This window comes from Plutella xylostella, chromosome 17, assembly GCF_932276165.1.
Source record: "Plutella xylostella chromosome 17, ilPluXylo3.1, whole genome shotgun sequence".
NCBI lineage: Eukaryota > Metazoa > Arthropoda > Insecta > Lepidoptera > Plutellidae > Plutella > Plutella xylostella.
In genome coordinates, this window is record NC_063997.1 from 600828 (window position 1) to 628368 (window position 27541).

Here is a 27541-nt window from a genome sequence, read left to right on the forward strand (position 1 = left end):
TTACATAAACCTCCGAAACAGTCGTACACTTATGTCACAGATAAAAATAATTATTACAAAGTAACTACGTAACTCGGTTCTTTAAATATCCAAAATTTAAAACTTTAGACCATTAGATGACATAGCAAATAATTGTACACTTACCTAAGTGTGCAGAATACAATATGATACCTAGATCTATACTGATTATGGCATCCAGTAATAACAATAATTGCATAAAGCTGTAAAAAAGTTTTTTTTTAAACTACAAAAGAAAAAGGAATCTAAAAGTAGTACTAAAGTATCCAGTAGTGGCGGACCCCACGCACCGCCTGAATTATGGCCAGATTGCATTGTCCGACCTTCTGTAACCAGATAATATAATACATAATAAGTAATAAAATGTTGCCAGTTCTTGCAAAATTACATACCTCTAGCTGCGTTTGCTTGTAAATACTGCGTTTTTAACTCACGACGGAAAAAGAGGGGTGAAAAAAGTAAATATTAAGGTCGTGTCCTTTATACATATTTACTTTCATCCACCAACCAGTGAGATACCTGAAAGGAGGTAAGGAGCATCCACCAGTAACTAATCACCTGTGCCTAATAATAGGTACATTATACTTACATCCGTCACCTGGTCACTAAGAAGCTGTGAGTTATCTGACTTGGCTAATCCTTTCACCTACATGACAAACCCTAGTCGAGATCTAGTCTGCCACCGTCACCACACGATACGAAGAAAAAGTATAACACATCTCATAAATTACTGGCCCAAAACCTTTACAGTGAAAATAAACTATTATATTTAGGTACATACCTACGTAACCAAACTTACTGCCAGTTAATCTCACTGATCAATAGTAATAAGTCTCACTCCAGTCACACGGCCCACTAAATAGCCGTCAATTAATCCATATATCCGTTAAGTAAATGGAATCACTTATTTGTTACATACACGACTGCATAAGCTTTCGTTTATGCCATCTTCCGGTGTTTATTTTCTTTGCATATTTTTCAATCAATCTTTAGTAAGTGAGCGCTGTGAGCTTGTGGTTCTCAACTGAGATATCACTGGACATGCGATCTACGCCTTTCTATTTGTCGAATGTTACTTGTGCATATATGGTAGAATATTATCAGTGATTTAGTCAAAGGCAGACGTAAAGAAATTGCTCATGTTTGAAGGAAAATGAGTACAATTATTATGATCAGCCAAAACACGGCCATAAGGTTTCACTGAAGAAACGTCACAACACTGTGTCCTAGTGGGTATATCGTCATTTGCTCATGGAAAAAACATTATTTTTAATTACCTAGGTAGTAGGCAGGGGTACTACCCAGAAAATTTATGTGCTAACATGAAGCCTTCATCTATATTCACTATACATAGGTTCGAAGATGCCCGACTCAAGGAACTCGAAGCTAAACGCCACGCTCGGAAAACTCGTCCCAAGGTGTCCTACAACTACACCTACAACACGAGCGGACAGTTACAGTGCAACATCTGTAGCCGCACGTTTAAGACCAAGTTCGGCTTCGCAAGCCACGTACGAGCACATGCCAGGAACTGACAAGGTGTCGCCGTCGACGGACACGTCGTGGAGGACATCATCATCATCATCACATAGGCTATTATTTTTTATACAATAATATTTGGGGAAATCTCCCATGTCTTTCAAAGAGCTTTATTGTTTGCATCTCCCTACTCATAGCACGGGAGTTTTAGATTATATTATGCGATTAAAAATATTAGGTATTTATAAGAAAACAGGTTGGTTATAATTTCATACTTGTCAATCTAGATGATTCCAATAATTGTGTAAGGAACATTAAATACTCCATAATAAGTTAGTTTCCGCTGGATGATGCAAAAGTGATGAAGACAAAGGTCGTAAAATGACGAAGACTGACTGTATTTGTCATAAAAATATATTTAATTGATTCTTTAAAAGGTTTTATGTTCATTAACTATATACAATACTTTCATGTAGCCGCAAAAGATACAGAGCTTAAATTCATTTCCCACGGAAATGGCATCAGTGAATACTTTGTGCAGTCGATTATTTAATAAGAAATTGTTTATTTTTCATTTGGCATTACACCTAAAAGCTGAAGAAAGCGGTTTATACGTTTTCGTTTAGAGTTCGTGACTCGTGACATCACTGAGGTTTTTCTCTTAAAATTTTGTATCTTGACGATGCATTTTTTTCAGAGAAATTCATGTACCTACATGTACCTATATGTATTTTTCCTAGACATGTTTTAAAACTAAATAACACGAGTTATGTTATGCCGGTGTATAAAAGGGTTCTGACCGTCAATAATATCGTCATTAAGATAAGACCTTCAGTAAATCCTTTCATCATGGCTTCTTGCGTAGCAACTTCAGTTGTTTGCACCTGTCAGACTTTAGGGCTATCTCTTGGCTATCTACATCAGGATCTATGCACAATCAAAAGCAATTTTATGTGCTCTGCGTATCGCAGACTAATATCATAGCTTATCACGCCGCCCCGTGCCGCCTCCTTCACAATACAAATTGCAATTTATGCCCAATGTAGGTGTTCGCTTTATAGCCAACAATAGCATACTAGACGACCTAGTTTCGTCACGCAATTATCCCTTATATCCTGAAAACTTTCCTAGGTATAAAAACCGCATCAAAATGGGTTCAGCCAAACGCGAGATAATCGCGAACATATATACATACATTAGAGGTCGAACTGAGATCCTCTTACTGAAGCCGGTGAAGAATACATAATTTGCCAACAGAAAGCCCAAAAAACCTACACAAACAAACAAGCAGTGTAGGCGCCTCTTTCACGCCACAGGCTTCTATTCTATTCTGAGAAGTCACAGGCTTCTTTCACAGTAGTAAAAGTGGCAACAAACTAGCCCATCTCCGTCTATTGTAAAGAGTTATGGCGTCGGTGTAGCCAGCGCATCGGTCATTATGCTAATCATGTAATTATTCGCTGTAAGCTCGCTCGGTGAGCGCGGGTAAGCGTCTCCGTCCGGCTAGTGAGAGCCAGCTCTGTGGAACAGGGAGTTGGTGGGATGAGGACTGCGGTCATCCCGGCTGTGGGACCTAGAGATACTCGTAGATAGATATAATACTCATTATTGGTAAAAAGAAGAATAAAGTTATCAAGTTATAACTTAATTATTGTACAAAATTCGCTAAAGCGATATCTGCCAGAGAATCTTTGGATATTAATTTATGTAGTGTAACTGTATTGAAGCATCTTCTTAGAATATGGGTGACAAACTCTGGGTGAGGGTGTGCTGGATACTGGATTTACTATCCTGGACATTATTATTTGTATATATATATAGGTATATGGTGCAGTTCATACGTCACTCCAGAAGGCTCCTCATAAGCACTTGGATTTACATCTCTACTAATAAGTATAATATTACGCTTTTTTGCTCGACTTGGTGGGGCACTGCCGTGCCCCCAGATACTTACGGGCACTTGGAAATACAAATAATAAATAGGTACCTAATCTATCCCAGAAATGTTTGATAAATTAGTGAAATATTTTATCATACAATTTTATTATTCAATTTATAGAACGTCTTATCCCGGGGAAAACTATCGGCTTGTCATCCATTTCCACTGTTCCCCGATGACGACAGTAAACCCTGGATAGGAAGTGGTCCAGGATAGCTGTCGTAAACCCATTACTTTGTTGATTAATTCGATCCAAAGTTCCCCTGGGAACGGGAGCAGAACTAATAAATTAATTTGTTATGAAAATCTCTGTTTTATCAACGTTTTCTCGAGTCTCGCTCGCTCATTACCCGCTATCAACAACGCCATCTTGATTCTTCGTCTAGACGATGTGTAGGAAAAGTTTGTTACGATTTGAAAATTCTTTACATGGAAAACCTGTGTAATTAAATGCTATTAATTTTTCTCTTGTCATGATACGTGGATTGATGCTGCTTATCTTATAACGCATTGAGCCTACTTCTTTGTAAAGTTTGTTTGTCACGATATACATGTACTAATGGGGAGGAATTGTATCAATGAGTGACGTAAATTTTCGATCGATTTTAATTTTTCATATTTCCGGTCGATCGAATAGCGCTAGTAACTCTGACTTGTGCCGAAGAGCCAAAGTCAAAATGATTTTAACCATTTAATGTATAAAAATTCAATTTTCTGATGAACGTCTTTTTTAAAAAAGTACTCTCCTAGTTCTAGGTCATAGGTTCTTATCCTGGCCGGACACAAGGTTTGCCCTGTGTTTTTCTGTAGGATTCGAACCCGTACCCGTAGCCTGAGCTACGGAGGCATCGAAAATTGGTTCAAGCCAGGCATTTCCGCATAATGTCATAGTCATAAAGTGCTGCTGTTCAACTAGTTTCGTTATTTATACCAGTATTGTGACAAATTTCACAAAATTATAATTTTACAACTTGTTTATTGTTTCAATTTGATCAGAGGTTATAAAATATTGATTAGAAATTCAAAGTACGAGTATCATATTCTACTGAGTGGGTATAGACTCGTTCGTTATTAGGTACTACGTGGTCTTGTTTATTTAAACGACAGTTCAGCCAATATAAACTTGGCTTTCCCAATGTAATGAGTTAATTAAAACTGGCAAGTAATATCCATAAATAACTGTAAACGGTGTGTATTGTGATAATGATAAGTCAATCTACCTATTGTATTTCCTAACAGTTACCGATGTAAACTATAAATTATGGAATTACAAGCTCTTGACTAGCTGTCTCCTAAAATTCATAATTGGAAGGTAGGTACCAACATAAAATATAAATATAAAACTGGGAATTTTTCGCATATGTCGAAGAAACGTAACAATAATGTTGACATTAGGTACGAAAAAGATGCCCCAAATTTCTTTTTATAAATAACGGAAGTATAAAGTAAAAAAAGATAAGACATGGACCCAACACATTATTAAATCATAAACTTTTACAATTGTCTGAAGCCAGACGTTACGATTGTAGGAGGTTTTGTCAGCACAACCCTATATACGAAAACCAACTGTTCGTAGACACAACCTATAGTCATGCCAACCTTTCCAACGGATGAAAAAATCACTTTCACCCCTACCCTTAATCCAAAACGCTTAAACTATAAATAGCAGCACAAACTCAGGATCATCCCTTCGAATAGGCGAAAGTGCTAACTGCCGTTCGCGTATATACCGCGCCGCCGCCGCACCGCACGTCATTTGCGCAGCCGGCCCAGTGACGCGCACACCGCGCTTGCGCACTCCGCGACTCACCCGCAACTCACTCGCGACTCACGTGATAATTCTGTGCCAAAAAACAGTGACAAAACGAATCGAACAACCCAAATCTCGGTGCGTGCGCAGCAGAATTGGAGGTGAGTTTTTTTGGACGTTTTAACTGGAGTAGGTGTGCATGAATTTGCATTTCCGGGCGCGAAATTTGAATTCGCGAGTTTCCGGTCGCATGGAAATTAACGGATTGGTGACAGAAAGATTAATTATAATTATTTATTTGCTACGGCCGCGGATTAGTGCGTGTAATTATACTTGTATCGGGAAATGCTGTGTACACGTGTTTGAATAGAAAATGATAGGTAGGTGTTGCTAAAATAGCTGTAGGTAAGTGATTTTATAAATAGCAAGCTAGAGAGAGATCACAAATCTTTCAGGTAGGTACTTAGTTCTTTATAATTTCTGCAATAAACACGTAAGTGCTTAGGTCTGTATGCTAATTTTCTTTTTCAATTCTTATTTAAATAAAATTAATATATACCCGCATACTTTTAATTTTTATCCGTAAAAGTAATTTCATTGATGCATAGTAAACTAGACAAGTTAAGAAAGCCGGCTGCTAAGTAGTGGCTGCGACGACACGACGCGTATTAACGCATTCAGTATCGACTTCAATCTCCACATCTTTTTGTCTTCAAATAGTTGTCATTGTTCGGAATAATTTAGCAATAGATGTCCACTCTGAGTTACGGTATCTGTGCGATTTTATGATCTTTGTCTGAGACTGTGTGATTTATTTTACGATTTTCCATTTTGTGATTTCGATTTTACTGTGTTTGTTAATGACGACCGGCTAGCGGAGCGGTTAACCGTGACTTTCATGCCAAAGGTCCCCAGTTTGAATTCCAATCTGGAAAAATAGTTTTTTTAGTGTCAATCAATCAACCATTTATTCAATTAATTAATCTTATCGAATATGATCAGTTCTTAAAGATGATTTGTAAAATCTTAAAAATCTAATTGTCCAGTCTCTATTATTAGGTACATAGGTGCGTAGATAAAAAAATAGTGTACTCAGTATTTTTCAAAGTCTAGTCTAGTTAAATAGCTAAGTAGAAAACTAAACAGCCTTGACAGTTTAGCCTTGGGGCAAAAAAATAACACCTGTACATAGAAATTACACCTTATTTTTCTGCAGATAAACACTTCTTGTATTAAAATTACAGCTCAACACTCGTGGGTTAGTAGGCAGATCTATGTATAAGTGTTTCTTAGCCAACGGCCTTCATTACTTTAATATGGTATTTATCAGACTAGAGATCCATCATAACTTGGTAGGGACTCGATGCTCAGATACCCTGCCCCGCGCGATATGAGGGAAGACAGACCCCCGAGGGGAAGGCTTTGGATGGTGAAGGATCGTGTTAAATTGTTGACATATCAGATTGCAATAATCCCTTGTACTTGAAGGTCGAAATAACCAGCCGGACTTGATATCTGTATAAGTAATATGTGTTGTAATGTTCATAGTTTGCATTGTGACAGTTATAAACTCACGGGCAATGAAAAGGTTCCACTCAGAAAAGCATCAAATTACTTCTAAACGGAAAAGGCTAAGTTAATAACGTGTTCTGCAACATTGAAGTACCTATACATTTAATAGATCCTCAGGATATTACCTACTAAAAACGGAAATATTTTTTTCCAATTTTACATTAAATCTTTGAAAAAATTAAGGTCGTTTGGAATCAGAATTTTGTGAGTGGAACTTTTTCATTGCCCGGGAGTGTATTTATGAACGAAATAGTCCTGTATTTCATGACCCTTCCCGATCTTGGAGATAGTTGCTCTGTAGTTTTAGGGCATTGGCCAGCTCACGGCAAAACCATGAAAAAATTAACCATAATTGTTTTCAATTAATTAACATTATCATCTGTCACACCCTCAGTGCGGTGGTCTCACTCGTGAGTGTAATAGTGTTTTAATTTTTTGTCGATGTAAAAACAGGTGCGAGTAGGTAGGTCCATTTGAACACAACCATAAACCCTAGCCCCATACAGCGCAAATGATAGCTACAGAAACAGATATCCTGAATAAATGAAGCGTGAAATCCGTATAAAGCTTTCGCGCGAGCCGTTCACCTACTAAACTAATGTGAAAATTAAACAAAACCTTGTAAGCGCTTGTAGCCAAACAATCAAAGATCTCTATGCGCCGTAATAGCATTGTTTTAGGCCACAATCGACGCGCAATCTGCTTTCGAGCCTGTAATAGAAAACAGACAAGACCTGCAAACTATTTAGTTAAAATCTTACCGCGTTTAAACTAAATGGTCGGTTAGATGGCTATCTGAGACCAGAATGGGCAGTATCACACGTTCTTATTTAGTCTAAATGCTTATACTTATCAACTTCTCACCACACCGATGGACTAAAGCCCAGTTTATCACTTGCGAAAATCTACCTAAGTATTAACTTAAGTTTTGTTCAGTGCCGATCACAGCGCTGCATTTTAAACATCAGTTTTGCTTAACTTGACGTTCTCAAGTGAGAAATCGGGTCTTAGTGTAGTAGAATTGCCTGCAAAACTACTTAACGCCATGTTGTAGTGTGTTGGACCCTCGTTAGTGTCTGAACATCTTTCGGTCCATATTTGTCGTGCAACCGGCACTTTGGGTCAGTTACTTAAATACTAGGGCAAGATAAATAGCGCGGTGGTGTGTCGTGACAAATATTTTGCAAGTGAGGACGTTTGGTTAATAGTTGGACTACGACGCTTGCTGTATTTATTTTTATGTTAGCTATGTGAATAAGTAGATATTATGTATCATATTCCAGAAAATCTTATGATAAAGATTGAAAGACATTCATCAATAATTTGGTCAGAAGGTGCTATAGGAATATAAGATAAGAATATCATACTAAACCAAGACACGCAACAGACTATATAAACACATAGAGATGAGTATTATTATGTATCACTTCTTATCGTAAAAATTTATGAAAAGCTTAACTTTTATGAATTTATATAAAACATCGCGTTTAAGATAGATCAGAATGATATCAATCGAAAGTGATTCTGAACCGCAAACGGTTTAGAATATTTATGAATGACTATGACTATCATTTTTATAACGTTACTCATTAACTCAATTGCAGTAATATAAAAGTCATGTTAAACATAAACTTATTGTTTAACTTTCTTTTGCAACCATCTGATAGCTTATATAAACTAGAATCAGATGTTTGATTTTTTTCTTGACAAATTTTATTTATGATACTATCAAAATATGTTAGGTATCGTAAACATTACAACTAGCTGCTAATTAGGATTGGTATAACATCCATAAAACTGGAGGTGTCTAAACATGAAGTTATTATAGGCATTATAGATCCGTTACATTTGTCAAGTTCTACTACGATTACTTAAATTAATGTTTCACTTTACTCTAACTGGTAAGCCTTTATAATTATGAGTAGATTTTCTATAATATTAAAATGTTTGGATATTACAGATACCATAATATACCTCCTGTTATTTTGACACACAATAAAAACCTGAACCTTAAAATTAAACTTATTGTTTTTTTTTTATACAGGATGTTGCAAAAATGGTATACTAAGCCGAAAGGGGGTGGTTACGAGTTACAACTTTGGTTCTACGAGTTTTGGAAATTCGCGAAAAAAAATCGTTCTCTATAATGTAAAACTTCACGTGTCCAACAAAGTGTCTATGGAAAAGGTTATTTATATATATATAAGGAAAACCAATTAGTACAAGAAATCGCAGTCACGTAGAAGGATTCTCGAAAACGGCCGACAAACTGAACATTTTGATCAATTATCCAAACGAAAGTGGGGATAAGTGATTAGCGTTTCATTTCATTAAGGCGGGCGCGGAGTGCGACGGCGGAACATTTAGTGCGGAACGGAGCGGTGTCTGTGCACGATATTAGGCTCTAAAGACGTAGTGACAACTGGGCGGCGACCCTGACAGTTCCAGCTATTCGGTGTAAGCTGCGCCGGCGCCGGTTTTTCTTTTTCCGATGAAACTGCCTCCCTCGAATGAAAAATCAACTATTTATTTATTTTACCCTGATTACTCCTACCGAGGAGAGCGGCGAGACAGTACCCTCGGCCATTCCTTGACCAATGAACGACTACCCAGGTATAGGTACGTCCGGTGTGCTTTGTTCAGTCAGAAACTTACGCTAATCTGACTGTCCAAGCCTTCTACTTTAGTGGCAAACAGTAGTCCTGATTTTTAAGTAACATAAGGTATTTGGATGATTCTGCACAATTTACATATAGTATGTATTCATTAAATTATATATTCTTATATAATACATATCATTATAGTGTAGAACATAGGTTAATCTTGGCAGCATTAATAAAGCGCATAATATAGTTTTTCATCCCACAGTCTTCCAACAATAAATGTGCAAAAAATATTCAGAGAGCTTATTTTAGTCAGTCAGCAAAATTATGCGAACTAACTCTATTCAAAAATAGATTGCATTCCTATACAATTTGTAGAAAGAATGGAAACTTGATTAGTAGACCTAATTGAGATTAATGGAAGATTTACACAATGCCACTGTTTTGGAACCTAGAAAGTCCTGAAAATGGTAATTTAGGTACTATCTAAAATAGTACCTAATTACCATGACAAAAGTTTGACCATTTATCTAATATAGTTATGATTATGAGTTATAGGACATAATAATTATATAGTATAATTAAATTAGTTATACACTTAAATACATCAGTGAACATACGAGTAGTAATGTAATACTTTTATCCAAATGTTATTTTTAATGATGACACTTTTAAATCAATAAATACAGTCTTTGCTTCTTGTTTCCACCGTTAAAAAATATGTAACTACTTAGCATCAGTTTCAACGACACAACTATAGGCATAACAATTGTCGAATCTATATCTTGATTTAAAATTTGGTGCAAGACACCCCAACATTACCATGATTAGGTGTAAGAAGTTATCACGAAACAATATGAAGCTTTAATTGAATTTCAGAAATAAGAAAGCTGCGGGCGGTCACGACACACCCTACTAGCTGCGACATTATAATTTCACCAAAATTGGTCTTTTGTCTCACAACTAACAATTTAAACTTTTATGCGAAATAATAACTGATATTGTATGCGTACCTCTAAGCTGCATTGTGACGTTACAAGAGCTGTACAATAGAATCTATTCCGTCGATGCGTGAGCATGTTTGGCCCAGTCACATAATTTTTACTTTCGCTGAAATATTAGTTTATAATGACCAACGTTGTGGATGTTCGCACGGTCAAATTATGTCATTTACATACTTACTCGTGTTTTAAGCTATTTGTATGCGTAATAGTGTACATTAAATGGTGATTTGGGATGAATATTATGCTATATCACGTGAATAAGATTATGATTGTAGTTTCATAATGCATATGTAAGTCTCAGGTTTTGCGGGTTAATGATAATATATCACCATTACAAAGCAAATAAGTATCAGGAATATAAAAAAAAAAAAAGTAGTTTTTTATCAGCGTTTTTAACACTTCTTAAAATTTATATGTATAAGTACCTATGTCATGGGTACAATAACATTTATTGAATGAATATTAATGAAATATGTTCAGAATGACCCCCGGAGCCAGCCACTCTATTTATCGGATAGTGTCTTACTTTTTTATACCGTGGCTTACTATACCACTTTTGAAAAACCCTGTTTGATGTGTACTGTATAAATTACACTCAACTTTAACGCATATAAAGTAAATCTAAACATTACATAGGTACCTACACTTCTGAACACCAAACTGAAAAGTAAATAAAAAGCACTACTAAAATCAATAAACATAAATCGAAATCAAACCGGCACTCTACAACAATTAAATTGAATAACAAGCTCTTACTACCATTTCCCTACTTGAATGACAGGAGTATTAGAGGCGATAACACAACTTTTGTATATTTTTTATTTCACTATTCTTGTTATCTAACAGTCGGTTAGTCAGGGGGGTTACTCTATACTGACCAAAAATGAATGAACGAGAGCTGTAGAGCAATCGACACGTTTAATACAAGGAAATAGAGTCGTGGCTCGCGCAGTAGAGCTCCGAAACTTCGTTTTTCGTCATATAGAGTGACCCTCGTTTCGGACAGACGGACGTATCTGACAATGGGACTAGTGAAAGGTATTAGCATGGCCAATGTGGAATGTTTAATTATATTAACTTACTGTAGTTCAGGCAGAGGCAACAGTACGGTTGTAAGTACCATCCATGTTTACGTATACATTCCGACAATGCTAACTTTGAAATGAGTAAACCTCCAAAATCTAATTGTTGATAATTGAGTGAGTGAGTAATAATTATGTAAATGACCATAACAGTATCATCACCTCTTGCGCTGGACGCAGGTACCCATGCTAGTAGTCGAGGGAGAGCTGAGATTCTCATGTAAAAACACAGTTGTGCGACCATTATGCAACCATAAAACTGGGTTCATTCCCACGAAGGTTTCAGAAACGTTTTTAAAATGTGACGTTCACGCATTTTATCCTAATCCTAACTAATATTATAAATGCGAAAGTAACTGTGTCTGTCGGTCTGTCTGTCTGTCTGTCTGTCTGTTACTCTTTCACGCCAAAACTACTGAACGGATTTGAATGAAATTTGGTATACATATGATCTAGGCCCTGAGAAAGAACATAGGCTACTTTTTATCCCGGAATTCCCATGGGAAAACTATTTAAGGCGAAGCGAAGCTCGCGGGAACAGCTAGTAGGAAATAAATTCATATTGTCTGGTACTCAACATTTAAAACTGAATGTACAAAGATTTATAATAAGACGTATTGTATTAAAAGCGTGGAATTCCGAACATCTATACTGAATACATTAATTCTATAATTATAGACTTTAAGGAGTCCCAAAACTGCTGTGTATGTATGAGGTATAAATGGAAAATGACAAATTGCGATTTATTTGGTACTGTATTTTAATTATGAGAATAAACTCTCTGGGCACAGGTACCTATGCTAATCGGTAGAGGCAGGCTACAACATAATCAAACTTTTTACAAACCAACTTTTTCCATCCACAGGCGAGGAATTACGGTGTATTTGCATGCGTTTAGTATTAATTGAGCGGCAACTGCTGCGCTTGTCAGGAAATTTGTTTTTTGTTGCTCGTTTGTTTATTTTTTTAAAAGTAATTTGTTATTGGTAAGTGAGTCGATCGATCTTCGATTGTGTGAAAGTACCTGTTTACGTAGTAAAAAAATGTGCTCGGCTTCACATACGTAAATAATATAATTATTATTATGTATATTATGTGTAGTAGATACACTGGGAATGTCATCATTGCAAACAATAGACTTGACGACAGATTACTAAATACTTACATAAAGTTTATTTTAATGTGTGCTTCGGTCAGTCAGTTTTATTAGAAGGTATACACTTATCTACCTCGTCAAACTCAAAAATCACCTTTTATTAATTCAAAATTGTCGCTTTGCTAGTTGGACAAGGTAAAAAAGTGTAAAACTACGTACATATGACGCTAGCCGTACTATGTCTTCCTCTATACATAGACTTAAACAATATCTTGATTTTTTTTATTCTAAGTCAAACCCACAAGGGTAAATAGGTTAATGCCTAGTCATAGTCATACACTGGAAAATTAGTGTACCACACTGGCGTAGTGGTTAGTGACCCTGACTACTGAGCCGAAGGTCCCGGGTTCGATTCCCGGCTGGGGCAGATATTTGTTAAAAGACAGATATTTGTACTCGGGTCTTGGGTGTTGATATTTATATTTAGTATCTATCTATCTATGTATTTGTGTAGATATATCAGCTGTCCGACACCCATAACACAGGTTCTGCCTAGCTTGGGGTCGGATGGCCGTGTGTGAGATGTCCCCACATATTTATTTATTTATTTATACCTACTTGCCTATTATTTCAAAATTACTCATAGTACAAAGAAAAATCATCCGTAATTATTTAGACCCTACCTACAACGCTTATTTTTTTTTACTTGTGTATGTAAAATTAATTTCTTTGAAACAGCTTCATTATAGTGTAGGAGAAGCGCCGGCACTATAGCTAACATCAGGAAAGTAGCCTGTAATAGCTTCATAATTTGCCTATACTCTCATTTTTTATATTACTTTCATGTAGAATTTGTTTATAAATATACCTAATCGCTTTATATTTTCATACGCATAATATATACCTCTACATCTAATATATGTAGAGCCTAGTGGTCCTACATCACTATTAACAGCTTAAAAACAAGTAAAAACTTTAATATCAATTTTCGAAATGAAATGGCGAAAGAAGCTATACTATACATGAAAATATGACATAGCAGGTAATAAGAATCTTTGTACCTATTGGAGATGGGAAAAATTATATTTTCCTACAGTATTTTATTAAATCATGTGGTAAAAGGGCAAATAATTTATACTATCATTTTCTAATAAAACCTATTGGCTTTATGAAGCCTATATCCGTCTAACCCTCTGTTATTATTAGATTGTTATTTATATATAATAGATTTAATTTTCTCGTCCACGAACGTGTTATAATAACTAATAACTTGACTAGCTTTTAACACATACAACTCGTTTCTTAAAGGACACAAACAACGTTTAACAAGAGCCCTTCGTTCAGCTATAACTTAGGGAGGTCACTCTAGATTATGAAACACGAACTGTCGGACCTCTGATGTCCTAACCATGACTCTATATCCTAATCCTAACTTATATTATAAATGCGAAAGTAACTGTGCCTGTCTGTCTGTCTGTTACTCTTTCACGCCAAAACTACTGAACGGATTTGAATGAAATTTGGTATACATATGGTATAGACCCTGGGAAAGAACATAGGCTACTTTTTATCCCTGAATTCCCACGGGAAAACTGTATTAAAAGCATCGTTGATATGGCAGCTTACGTTCGTTACTTAGTGTAAAGGTGGAGTATCGCTCCAGGTGTCTCCCACAACGAAGGGACAACATAAACAATTTTAACACGTATAATTCGCACGGTAAAGAGCGCGTGTTTCTCTAATTACTGCTGTATGGTTGTTATAAGTTATACATCGCGCATATTGACTGTTTAATAGTAATTATAGAGCAGGAGTCATTCGAGGGATGATGGAGTGGCGGCGCCAGGCGGGTCGATGACACGCGGCCGCAAGAAAAACGATCGTTCTAGAATTAGCTTGAATTGAATTAAGAAGGTGTGTTTGATACGGCTGGATTATGGGTATACCTATGTTTCTGAACGATGCGTTGACGTTGGCGACGCCGTGACCTATTTTTTGTTGAGAAAAAATCGGTGGTATTAACTGTTTTTAGACATACATACTTAAAAGCTATGTAATAATTTGTCTTTTAACAATAATTCCATTGTTTATATGACAATTTATTAAATTTATCTGATATTCACTAGATAAAATAATACCTATGTAACAACAAAGTTTCCTTTCTGCGGCGACATTGCCATCACCTGTCTATACCCTTTTTTTACCCACACAACAATTAAATTACATAGCTCAACACTTACAATCAATTTAAAACGGCTAAATGCCAAACGCCTGATAATTGGAAACTATCCCATTTATTAGCGACAATACTGTTATTTCTACATTATAATATTGTCCGGGGAAGCGCGTGGTATAAATATTAATGTGGTGCGTTCTGAAACCTCGTGTGAACTGAAAATTAGAGCAGAGCGAGCGACGTGACGCGCCTCGGAACCAGCTAACTGTGCGGGTCACTTGCTGCGATCTGCATGGGTTTTCGAACGCCGCCAGTTTGCCTAGCGTCTATTGCCTAAAACTTTATTGCTTTTTTACCTTTTTGCAAAAGTAACATAAAATTTGAAATCGGGAAAAAATATTAAGCATTAAATACAATATAAGTACCAAAATCAAATATGTTGGTGACTGAAAAACAACACAGACATTATATTCTACCTGCTCAGGTTTTCATTAAAATAAGTAGAGTTACGCCGTCCCAAGAGTAAAACAATATAACGAGAAGCTGTGACAGAATATATTGACAAACACCTCGGGGGTCCGACCAGTATTCCGTTTTACCAATTAAACTCCTCAATATCTGTGTATCCATTAACATTTAAGCGGAATACCAACGCCGCTGAAAAATATGATAATTGCTCAAATTCATTGCTCTCCTTACAATAACATGTCGCGTGTCAGAACGCTATAAACGACCGCCATTTGCAAATTAATCGTTTTAAACTCTCAACATTCGAAACAGTTGAATTGTAGCTCAACTTAATAGCTTTTTTAAACAAAACAAACACATCGCAATCAGCTGTTGACGTCTGGAAATATATGGGTTAAAAGAAAAGAGTAATGCGCCATAAGAATGGTCCTTCAAACGGCCTTCAGTTGTTTTTTAAGTTCCAAGCGAGCCGCCGGTGGAACCTGACCTGGGATAACGCGTTCACATCCGGATGGCCAAGCTAAATATTTCTGAACTTTAATAAACCAGACCAGGCCGGCACAGTGTGCAACCACCTTAAGAATACATTGTTTGTAGTGCACTGTATAAATCAATACTAACCGCAGTTGCATGCTGAGTTGTTGAAGCATCTTGTACAGAAAAAAAATTTTTGTTCTTATTTTTAGTTTATTTAATGAGATGCACTTAAAGTTGCGATGGATACAAACTCTAGAATACGCGAGATCTCAGAATCGGATTTAAAATAAAAACGTTTTATTGATTAAGAAGCATTTTAATTAGTACAATTATAATTACAAGCGAACGGCCGGAGGTAGATAACAATTATCCCAAATGAGAATACTATTACTATTATTGACAGACGCAGCATCTAAAGCCAATTTACTGAGATACTTATCCCCAGGAAACTGAGCCTTTATGGCCAGGCTATAGAGGATATTGTTTGTGGATAGGTTTTGCTGTTTTAAACGATCAGCGTTGGTAGAAAAATGCATTTTATTCCAATTAGCTATGCGTTGGAATGCCCTTGAGGTAGCATTTGCGGGCATTCTGATCCGCCGGTAGTTTTTACTCGTGTTTATTTTGCTTTGTCTTGTTTAATTCGTTCCGTAAGGTCATCCTGTTGTTTATGCTGCGAACTTATTGGTTAAATTGTCTTATGAAGTGTTCGTATTTTGATATTTTTCAGAATGGGAAAGGGTTACAACTGTAAAAAGAATACTTCGCTAATTATGAAATGTCCGAGAGTCCTAACCTAGCTTTAAAAACCCGGTCTGAGATACCACTAAACCCTACATAATCACTAATTTTATTTTCAGCGGATAATATAAAAGACTATACAAAATAAAAGTTAAAGTACATATTTTCAAAATCCAATCAATATTATATTCCATAATGTACTCAAGTTGAAGCTACGAGTACAGCTGCTAAGAACATGAACTGATGGGTTGAATATTGAAACCGATGCCCATAATGGATGTCCCGTCAAACGGATGTCGCACAACCTTGTCGCATTAACTTTACATACAATTATTACTTTGGCATTTAGTTATCCTGTCTCTAGGGTTTACTCTGACAAGATCACTGGGTGAGGGATGAATGCCCTTTACATTACACACGCATAGGATTCAAACTACAAAGGAACAAACACTATCAGGGTTTTTAACACCATAAACTGAAAATAGTGACTACATAAAATAATTTTATTCAACTGGTTCTTATAATTTATCTTCATCTTGATAAACTATCTGTTAATTGGAAGTTTGCGCTTTTATTTAATTCCTACATAAATACCTAGTTGTAGAATTAAACAAAGACCTGTTTTTTATAAGATATTGTTTACGACTCTACAAATTGTTATGTGTTTAGTAATAAATTAACAGTAAGTAATAAAAATAATTGATTTCTTTTGATCTTAATTTTAGATATTTTTTTTATGATTCTCACGTCAATAAATATGAAATCCTGATTTAATTCATATGATTAATGTTTATTGCTAGATTTTCAAGTTCTATCATTATATTAATAGAACTTAGGTTAGAAAAGTTAAATATGAGAATACACAATTTGTCGACCCTTCTTGTAAGCTTTGTAAATTTCTTGCCGATTGAAAGTAATTTCTATGAATGTGGTAGGTAGAGGGAGGTACTTACTTAAAACAAAGTAGGTATAAAATAATAATTGCACACTGAAAGCGAAAGTTGTAGCAGTACAAAGTTAATACCAGCATGAATTTCTTCCTAAGTAGTTAATGAAATAATTAAATCTGTCTGAAACTTTCTTGCAAGTAGCCTTATTACATATGGAAATAAATAAGAACCATTTAGGCAGCCGGCGCCTGCGCATAAACCGACCAATTAAAAATGAAAGTAAGAGTCAACAAAAGTGCCCCGTCAGTAATTTGCAAACATAATTAAGTGCAAAAAGACTTAAAACGGCTGAACGTAAACAGTAGTGTTATAATAATAAATTTAAATGGATTTTGCATAAGGACCATTAATCTTAACTGTTATAGGTAAAGTGTCTTGTTAGGTGTAATATTTATGGCGCTATTATAATCAAAATTGGGCGTTAAGAGATGGTTTGTTTTATAAGTATAGCATGCCGTCAAAATAGCAAGTGGTACATTTTTTTATATCGAAAGAATATGTCATCAATACAATAGATGGAATGGAATTTTAAGTTAGGATTTAAAAATTGAGTTTATAAATTACATGAATGCATTGAAGATCGCGGAAAGTTAGAAGATTTCAGCCATGTACATAATCTGATTGTGGAAAAAATCCTTCTTTAAATTGTTCATATATGTAATCAAACCAATAGATACATAAAATCTTTATTATTTTCTATGCATTAAGTGTAATATATCTTACAACTGTTTTACAGGGGCATGTTAACAGATAATATTTATTTATTTATTGACTGAACGTTCAGTGTAAACACTTTACAACATAAGTTTTATACATTAAACTATACTTATACATTATAGTATACTTATCTATCCAATTCGACTTTATAGCACTTTTACTTATTTTACGGGGCTTTATAATTATTTGTATTGTTCATGTACTACAATATTTATACCCAAGGAAAATATTTACCTAAAATAAATAGGTAAAATGTACAAAATCTTTTTTAAACATAATAACAATACCTAAGTAATAAATAAATTTTACCAAAATTTATATGAAACTGGTGCTTTACTTTTTAAATGTATTGAAGTATATTTAACAGAGTCAGGATATTGACAACTAAAAATGGTAATATTTTGTTCAAATTTTAAATTAAATGTTAGAAAAAGATGGGGTCGTTTGGTGTTGGTATTTTGTTAGTGGAACTTTTTCATTGCCCTTGAGTGTAGTTAAATAATGATAAAAAATACCACGTTACTTTTGAGTCGTTTTTAATAGATTGTGCAACAAATTATACTATTTCCCATCATTTCAATCATAATAATTCTTTACAATTTGCTACTACGTTACTTGCCAATAATCATTGACAACGAATTATTATACCTTAAATACAGGTTGATTAAAATAAATATCTATAACTATGTGTACTTAATAAAAATATAAGGCAGCATAATTATCACAATAAAATATGATGTAACATTCGCGGTATGGAGTAATAACTAGTTATTTAACTCTCTCTTATTCATGATGATGTGTTATGAATATGTACAAAAATTACACCAAAACTCAATCGCACGTATAATTTTTAACTACCGTGTAATTCATACGGCTATTTTCGTCTCGAGGTGTTGAAGTGTAATACTAAGTGTTATTAATTATTGTGTAATCAATCGTTTCTCTTTCTGATTCCAGTTTTTGTGTAATAAGTAATTTTCAAGATAGTTCTATTAGAGAAAATAAATAATAAAATTTGGGTATATTTTTATGGGATTTGATATAGATTACACATCATCGAAGAGCGTGGAAGATAAATAGAGAGCCCTTTGCCCAGCAGTAAGAAAAAAAACTATAAAAAAAATAAGTTTCATCCTGTATACGTAGAATAACCGAACTGACATCGATGAACACGAACCCACAAGAATGTGTACTGTCGTTGGCGATGCTCACTCGCTTGACTGCGATTCTTATGTTTCAACTGAGTTACAAAGTTGTTACAAAGTAACCTTTGTCGATATCAGAAACGATATGTGCATTGTGCATTTAATCGCTTCGTTCAAGCTTCTATGAACAATTTAAATCTTAATTATTAATTAGTATAAATAAGCACTGCATGAAAGGACTCGGGACTTATTACATTATATTCCTTGAACAGAGTGTTGCAATAGTTTCCTTTTAATAGTTTTTGGACACAAAGTCTATATTCTGGGTAAATATTAATAAAAAGTATTTTAGGAAATTTCGTGTTTTGATTTATTATACAATACTGTGAATTTAATATAAATTTACATCGACATTACGTTTCCCGACAAGGGTTAGCCTTAGTGCAAGGCTTAGATCAACTTAAACCTAAAGTGCAAGGCTTCTTTTCTATTATGATAAGTTATCACAGTGAAACGCGAATGCCGTTATAACACGTCCAGTGCAGTCAAGAGACGCCCAGCTCACCTCGAGTCATGCCACATCAAGCACACTCGAGTCACGGAAGCCGTCTAGAGCCGCCCGAGGCTACAACAAGCCACTATTACTATCACACTACTCCAAATAAATAAACCTTATTTATGCTAACTAATATAATCCCACAATTATTAATACCTCTGCCACTACGCTGCGCATTAAATACGCATTTGTATGGCTTTTTTAATACTTGTGGAAGTAATAAACCATTTTCAACGAGCCCGATTATTTTCAACTTCTAACACGTGCTATGAAGTAGGTACGTTTGTGGCTTAGCAACTCGTGTTGGATTACAAATCTTACGGTGCAGGGCTTAAGAGTTATATCGGTCTTATAGTGTTTTATTAAGGGAGTACCCCAATGTACGTAAATAAATCAATTAATTACGTATGTGCGGCTTTCTCCTCAATTTCGCTCAGATCTTTTCCTTATAGGGACAAATTATGTAGTTTTTCTTGTTACTGTTAAGTTAATTAATTATTTGGTAAGTTTTATAATCCATTTGATTACGAAAAACCAAAGTACACTCACGAGCAATTAAAAAAATACAAAATGTCGACACCTTAAGATACAATTTTTTTTAAAACATTTTCAATTTAGAATTTGATGAAATTATTTACGTTTTTAGTAGGTAACATTCTGATCCGCTGTTGAATATACTTCAATAGTCTTTTCAGTTTAGTTGTAATTTGGTGGTATCTTTGAAACTTTTTCATTTTTCGTAAGTGTATCTATTTCAGTCGTTGTACCGACCTGCTCAATAAATAAGTGAGCAGACACTTCCCTCATTCATGATTATGTTAAGCTGCTTATGAATATGTGAGGAAGAGTTTTTTTCTGTTCTAAATGGGTGTTTTTGTTAACAATAGGTGTTGGAGCCATGTCATCATAGTCTCTTTCCTTCGTGACAGCGTTCAAATTTATGTACATTATGTGTTAAGTAGTATATAAGTTATGTTCATGTGTGTGTGTAGAAACAAGGATAATATTGTATCTGTTTGTATACAATATCATAAACAAAGCGGTTAAGTCACAACCACTCGCCTTTAAAGTCGTCTGCCAGTGTGTTTCTTTCGGTTCCTCTACTTTCATAAGTACCTATATTCATAGTTGGTCATCGATTTCAAATACTCCTGGTCATCGATTTCAAATACCTACTCCTGATGTGGTTCTTCTTAAGTATGTCACCTAAGGCTATGTCTTCAGTAGCAGCTCACTCAGTCGGCGGCAAACAGTTTGCCAACTGGGAACGGAGCTTATAAAGGTCACCACACATATAAGCGTAACTTAAAGGGATCGCCTTTTTTTCTTCTGTCAACCAGTAGAACGCGAGCTTGCAAACGCCAGGTTGATGGAAGTAAAGAAGGCGATCCCTTTACGTTACGCGTATATGTGCTGAGACCCTAAACCTTACACTGATGTTGATTCTGAAAGGACCATCTCTATTTGTTGTTGACAAATTTTGAATTTTTTATCTGAAATTAAACTTTACTTATTAAAAAAACCACTGGCAATTTTTTTATTTTGACATGGCTAAAATAAAATTTTGTGCCTTCAGAATCAACATCACTGACTGACTAAACTAGACACAACTCTTTGAAGAATGTCAAACGGCGACGTCAGCAGCACAACACAACACGTGTGGGAATGTCAATAAAATAACTACAGTGTGTTCAAAGAAACAGGACGATAGTAAAACAAACGACGATTAGCATTCATAAATAAACACACACGCACTCACGCCTTGTACTAATGTACTCCCTTGCGGGGTAGGCAGAGGTGCATTGCTGCACCCACTTTTCGCCAGAGTGTTATGTTAGTCCCAATGTAATAGGGGGCGGGCCTATTGCCATTTTACGGGCACATCCAAGACCCGAGAACAAATATCTGTGTTTAAACAAATATCTGCCCCAGCCGGGAATCGAACCCGGGACCATCGGCTCAGTAGTCAGGTTCACTAACCACTACGCCATTCGGTCGTCTACGCCATTCATAAATTTATAATAATAATATGATCGTCACAATATGTATAATAATTTGAGATATACTGGTTTTAACAAAACCTATACACTTATTCCAGCATATAGAGTTTCCGCATTTAGCCCTATGTGGTGGGCCATAGCCATAATACCTACGTGTGCGTATCACAAAACACGGAATTTAACACTGTACTACTGTTTGTTCCATTTAAGCTGTTTAAATTTTACTGGTAAATAAGACATCCTGTATAAGACTAGACAGTTCTTAGTGTGTACGTGTAAAATTCTAGATTGCTCTAATTAAATTTCTAACAAGCAATTGAATGCGTAAACATATCTTCTTTTATAGAAATGCGTGAAAAGCCATTTGGATTCTTAGCGTTCATTATAGTGGATTAAGATAAAATTTTAAGTACTTATACTTATGTCTTTACACATAAAGTCTTGCACGTTCTTGCCAAGCGACTACGATTATATATTATATAGTAAATAAAATAAAACCTACCTAATAAATAAAAAAAAACTTATGTTCATTGCCAAGCCAAATCACGCGATTATCAACAGTGGTATTGCAAATACCAAATAACGCCAGGAACGGCAGTCTACAAAGAAAATCACGAAGATATCATTGTTCCGAGTTTTCAATTAAGCTTAAGGAAAATATCAATTATTCTGAGTTTTTGGAATGCGATTTAAGACTTGGCGTTGTTTTATAAGCACGAGAAAACCATTATCCAGGTTGTTAAATTACTGCATAATGAACTTGTTATGAGGGTGCTAATACTCTGCAATAAGAAAAGGCCCTAGATTAGATTGGATTGGATAATGAGAAATTTTGATACGCGGCCGAATCATCATTAATTAATCTTTATTACATTTGCAGATAGAACCTAATAGTTATAAAGATCTAAAGTTACCGGAGAACTAAAGTTACCGACATAGCCAAAAGGATTAGCACGCTGAAGTGGCAATGGGCTGGCCACGTAGCCCGCAGAGCCGACGACCGCTGGAGTACGAAGGTTGTGGAGTGGAGACCCCGTGTCGGCAAACGGCGTGTCGGTCGCCCCCCAACCCGTTGGTCTGATGATCTGCGGAAGGTAGCGGGAAGCCGCTGGATGCAGATGGCGGGTGACCGTTTGGGGTGCCGATCGTTAGGAGAGGCCTATGTCCAACAGTGGACTACAGAAGGCTGAGAGAGAGGGAGAGAGAGAGTTATAAAGATGTATATTTCCTACCTTCCTAGTAAATAGCCTAGATTAAGTCACATTATTTAATAGAACAATAATGTAAACTATTAAATGAATAAAATAAAAAAAAAGCTTTAAGTATTTATTAGTTATTTAAATATATATTAATTTAAAATTTGTGAGACGCTCATTGTCAGTGCCATACAAAAGAGTTCAACGCAGATGCAGGAAATTCAAGTTCTACACATTTACTTTGTAAACGTTCAAATTAAGGTACCTATTTTATTTTATTTAGCTACATTTCTTGATCCTGAGATTTTAGTAAGTTGTACGTACCTATGTATTAATACTAAATAATTGGTAAGGGCCCTTTTCAAACGGAGATTATTTAAAAAATATAACTATGAATTAAAATTTGTATTTTTTTTTTGATTTGTTTTTCCGATGAAGTTTGCAATTTCTGTGATTATTTTCTTTACCGATAACCGTTGGAGTAGACGAGTTCTCGAGTGGAGACCACGAACAGGCAAACGAAGCGTGGGACGCCCTCCTGCCCGCTGGACTGACGACCTTAGGCGGGTGGCGGGTAGTGGTTGGATGAGGAAGGCCGAGGACCGAGTGTTGTGGTGCTCCTTGGGAGGCCTATGTCCAGCAGTGGATGATTATTGGCTGATGATGATGATTTTCTTTACTTAAAAACTATATTATTTGATCATTTCAATTCAATAACATCATAACGCTACTAAGTAATACCCGGCAAAGAGTCACAAAGTTCAATCTTATGAATGATTCATTCACTCTTGCAGAACCTGGCGAGCAATCGATAAAGTTTTTTTTAATAGTTTTTGTAGACTATAACGGTTTATCTCTTGTTTATATGTGATCAAGTGGGTTATATTGTCACAGACACTACTTTGTCTGCACTTTAATTGCTGTTTGAGATGTTGGACATCGGTGAATGAACCTCTTTTTGACGCAGTTAGGTAAAACCCCAATGAATTTGTTTTTTTTTTTAATCCGGGAATTACCTCTCTATAAGCCTAGAGATGAAACAATGCAAGCAATGCATTTATAATTAAATTTAAATATCATCATCAGCATTGTTTTAACACTTTGTGCACGCCAAGTTTTTTTTACTTAAACGTCTTTAAACCTTTGCTTTTCCGAATCTTCAGAGCGCTGCGCTAACCACAACCCTATCCCGTTGTATTAAAAGTGCCGATTTCGTGACAATTATTGTTGTTTATGTGTGTTCGTTTATTTTTCAATTTAGAGAGTGATTGCTTGATGCCGCCCTTGTCCAGAGTTTCCCCGCAACCTTGCTAATGTCACTGACCATCTGGACCCATCATCTATAACGCGACCGTGACCGCCTTTGATTAATTTATATTCCCTAATCACCAATACTTGTGCAGTGTGCAATATAAGTAAATTTATTATTAGTCAACTTTTGAATAATAACGTTAGATCAGTTGCTATATGGCTATTCTGTTGGGTAAATTTTATCATACAAGTACAAAGATCAACGACCCAACTAAACTATTCCGGTAATCACATTTATGAATCTGACTTATAGGTACATAAAAAAATAAATGCAATATTCATAAAAAGCCACTTGAAACAAGTAGGTACTAAAAACTGTTTGCTCTTGACTTGAGGGTATTTCACTATTATTTGGTTGACAGTTGATTGTTTAGAGTTGTGCTTTGGTAAAATAGTAGAATAATATTTGTGAGCCACTCTTTCACTTGGTTTAACAAAAAACGGTAGTTTATCATAAATGTAGAGGGTGATTTTAAGTCTATTTACATTAAGCAGTGTAATTTTTGGTAACTCACAAGATATGATATGAAGTATTGAGATAATGTCGAATAAGAATAAATAGATTTCGAAATAGAAAACTGCTTACTGCTGAGGTTAGAATGTTTGCGTCATAATTTTGCAAATTGAACACAGCCGTATATCTTTAGTAGCATTATAAAATACGATTGGTTTATTTATGAATAAATTTAATAATGTATGTCTGTAGTTAGAAATTATCAGAAGTAGAAAATTTTATCATTTTCGCCTCGTAATTTCTGTTATAGGAATGCATTTACATTTACAGTAGTTTACAACCGTTTCCACTCCTCTAAGTCCATCCTTTATGAGCTTATAAATAATTATATTGTGAAACATATTATCATCATCATCGTATATATTATCAATCATCACATTTCCTTAGTTTACGATCCATGTGCTGAGTAGAATAAAACTAAGTCTACTCTAATTTTATGAGGCTGTAACTTTTTATAGTGCTTACATGATTATAGTATTGAGAGTCTAAAAGAGGGCATTTGAAGTTGTAATTAAAAAAATTCTGCATGTAACTTTTTCACTGCCCGCGAATGTATGTGTATATAAAAGTATATACTCTATATAGCCGTTAGTAACCCGCATACATCGACTAATTGCAAAGCCAATAATTTAAATCAAAGGGCAAGCGCTATTCAATTCAAGCGATGACGAGAACCGGCGCGCGCGCAGGAATGTCCAGGCGCAGAACTAGCGCTCTCGTTACTCAGACATCTCTGACATGACATTTGACGAATTCGGACTATTCTAGTGCTTACCTCATCCTTACTCGTAACATCTCATTTGAAATTATAATCCGTGGTGCGTCCTGTGTGAAGCAGGCAAATATTTTGAAGAATATTTCTATTATAATTTTATGTGCGTAGCGGTAGTTCGATTTGAATTCTTAATTTACTTAGGTAAGTGTGTGCGTGTTACAGCATTTTTTGCAAAAACTTCTAATTACGGTCAGATGTTTCTACTTTATCACCATTACTATATTTTTCACCGAAAGCTTGCAATATCTTTTTTGTTTACATCAAATAATATCAGAACTAGTTAGTATAATATGTATTGACCACTCTACTATCCAGTTTTCATTACTGTAATTATTCTATGTTAATGCATTGACTGTTCTAGAATCAATTGTTTCATGCAATAACCCAGCGCTAGTTAAGCATCGTAAACTACTGAAAACCACCACAAAACATGAGGCTAATTTAGATATTACACCACGATAACGGCGTTAACCATCCGAGAGAACATCTGATAGCGCACATTATACATCGTAAGAGACACGGCAGTTAAACTATCTTGTTAAAGCTCGCACAAAAACAATAAATAAATAACAGCAATAAACGCGAACAAAAAGCATAAAATCTTTGCGGAGCTGCAACATTGTTCTCTAGCTATAAACGTCATGAATTCATGATACCGACAAGATCGCGTCTGCGCCGTATCCGCGATATCTGTCTGTCTAGTTTATTTGACAGATCGTTGATTTTTTCACACCACGTCACTTCATTGTGGTGTCAGCATCAATTACCCACCATCTACCACAATGCAAGTTGAATATCGCATTGGGAATGCCTCGCTGCACGCAATAGGGTGCTAACAGCTCGCTGTATCAAATGGCTCATAAGATAAATTTCTCCGCGCCGCCACCACATTACCTCACACCTGCTATTTTTAAAAAGAGTTTATAAAGTATATAATAAATATTTAGCTTGTTAAAGCTCTCGCTGGCAAGTTAAGCTGTTAAATTGTAACGATTTCCGTATTTGCCGTTATGTATAGGCTGCGTAAATTGGATAAAAAGTTCGTTACGGAGTGGAATAAGGGTGTAGATTGTAGATACTGATCGGCACAATTACGTGAGGCATCTAGCTGGTGCAGGACAGCTGACAGGAACGGGAGGGCTACTCTAGTATAAACCAAAACTAACGAAGAAGACTTGTCTGGTGGCTAGTGCAGGAGCGCTCCGATACTTTGTTTTTTGTTAGCTAGAATGACCGCCCAGTACGATGTTGGTTTTCCGGCAGATGAGGCTGCTGTTGACATCGACAAGCCACTCATGCTCGCCGTGTCCAATAATATAGCAGTCGCAAAAACGTGAATCATCTCGTACTTTATTGAACGGAATCATTTGAGTTTTTTCCGACTGCTGCTTATATTTTGTACTCACATGCTATTAGCAAGTTCGTTCGCTGCTTGCAACGAAAAAGTAGACGGAAACGCAATACAATAAATATCTTTTATTACCTATATTTTATAACGATATCAGGAAGCCTCTAATTATAGCTTCATAAAAGCTAATAATGAACGGTCAATACAAATATGATATCGTCTAGCGACTTAATTATTTTCTAACTATCCGATTCATAGTTTTTTTATAAATGCTACTGACCATTATGATTTTCTGAGTATAATAGTGAAGTATTATAATTATCTTGTTAGATTAGTAAATAAATATCTAGAGTAGTGTCATCTAACTAATAATGACTTGAAATTTATGCAACCGCTGCTTTTTAAAAGTTAAAAGTCCTAATTTAATTTCATTATCATCCACACGATCGATAACTATAGCAAGTAAGGAAACTAACTATATTATATACATATAGGCACAAGTTATACCTAATATATGAAGTTGGTATCGATAGTACGCAGATATTTGTCGGTGTAGCCATTACACAGATATTAGAACCAGGAACTGGGCATATCGCCATCACTGGGCTGCGGGCCGTTTGGAGT

The 27541-nt window shown here is 35.5% G+C and overlaps 1 protein-coding gene across 1 annotated transcript in view; it reads left to right on the forward strand.

The window, feature by feature from the left end:
- Window positions 1–4291: 4291 nt before the first annotated feature.
- The window catches only part of LOC105398483, a 103375-nt gene continuing 80125 nt past the window's right edge, over window positions 4292–27541 (forward strand). Inside the window, exon 1 of the mRNA XM_038108980.2 lies at window positions 4292–5347. The gene's annotated coding sequence lies outside the window, so the exon portion shown is untranslated. The remainder of the gene's footprint in view (window positions 5348–27541) is intronic.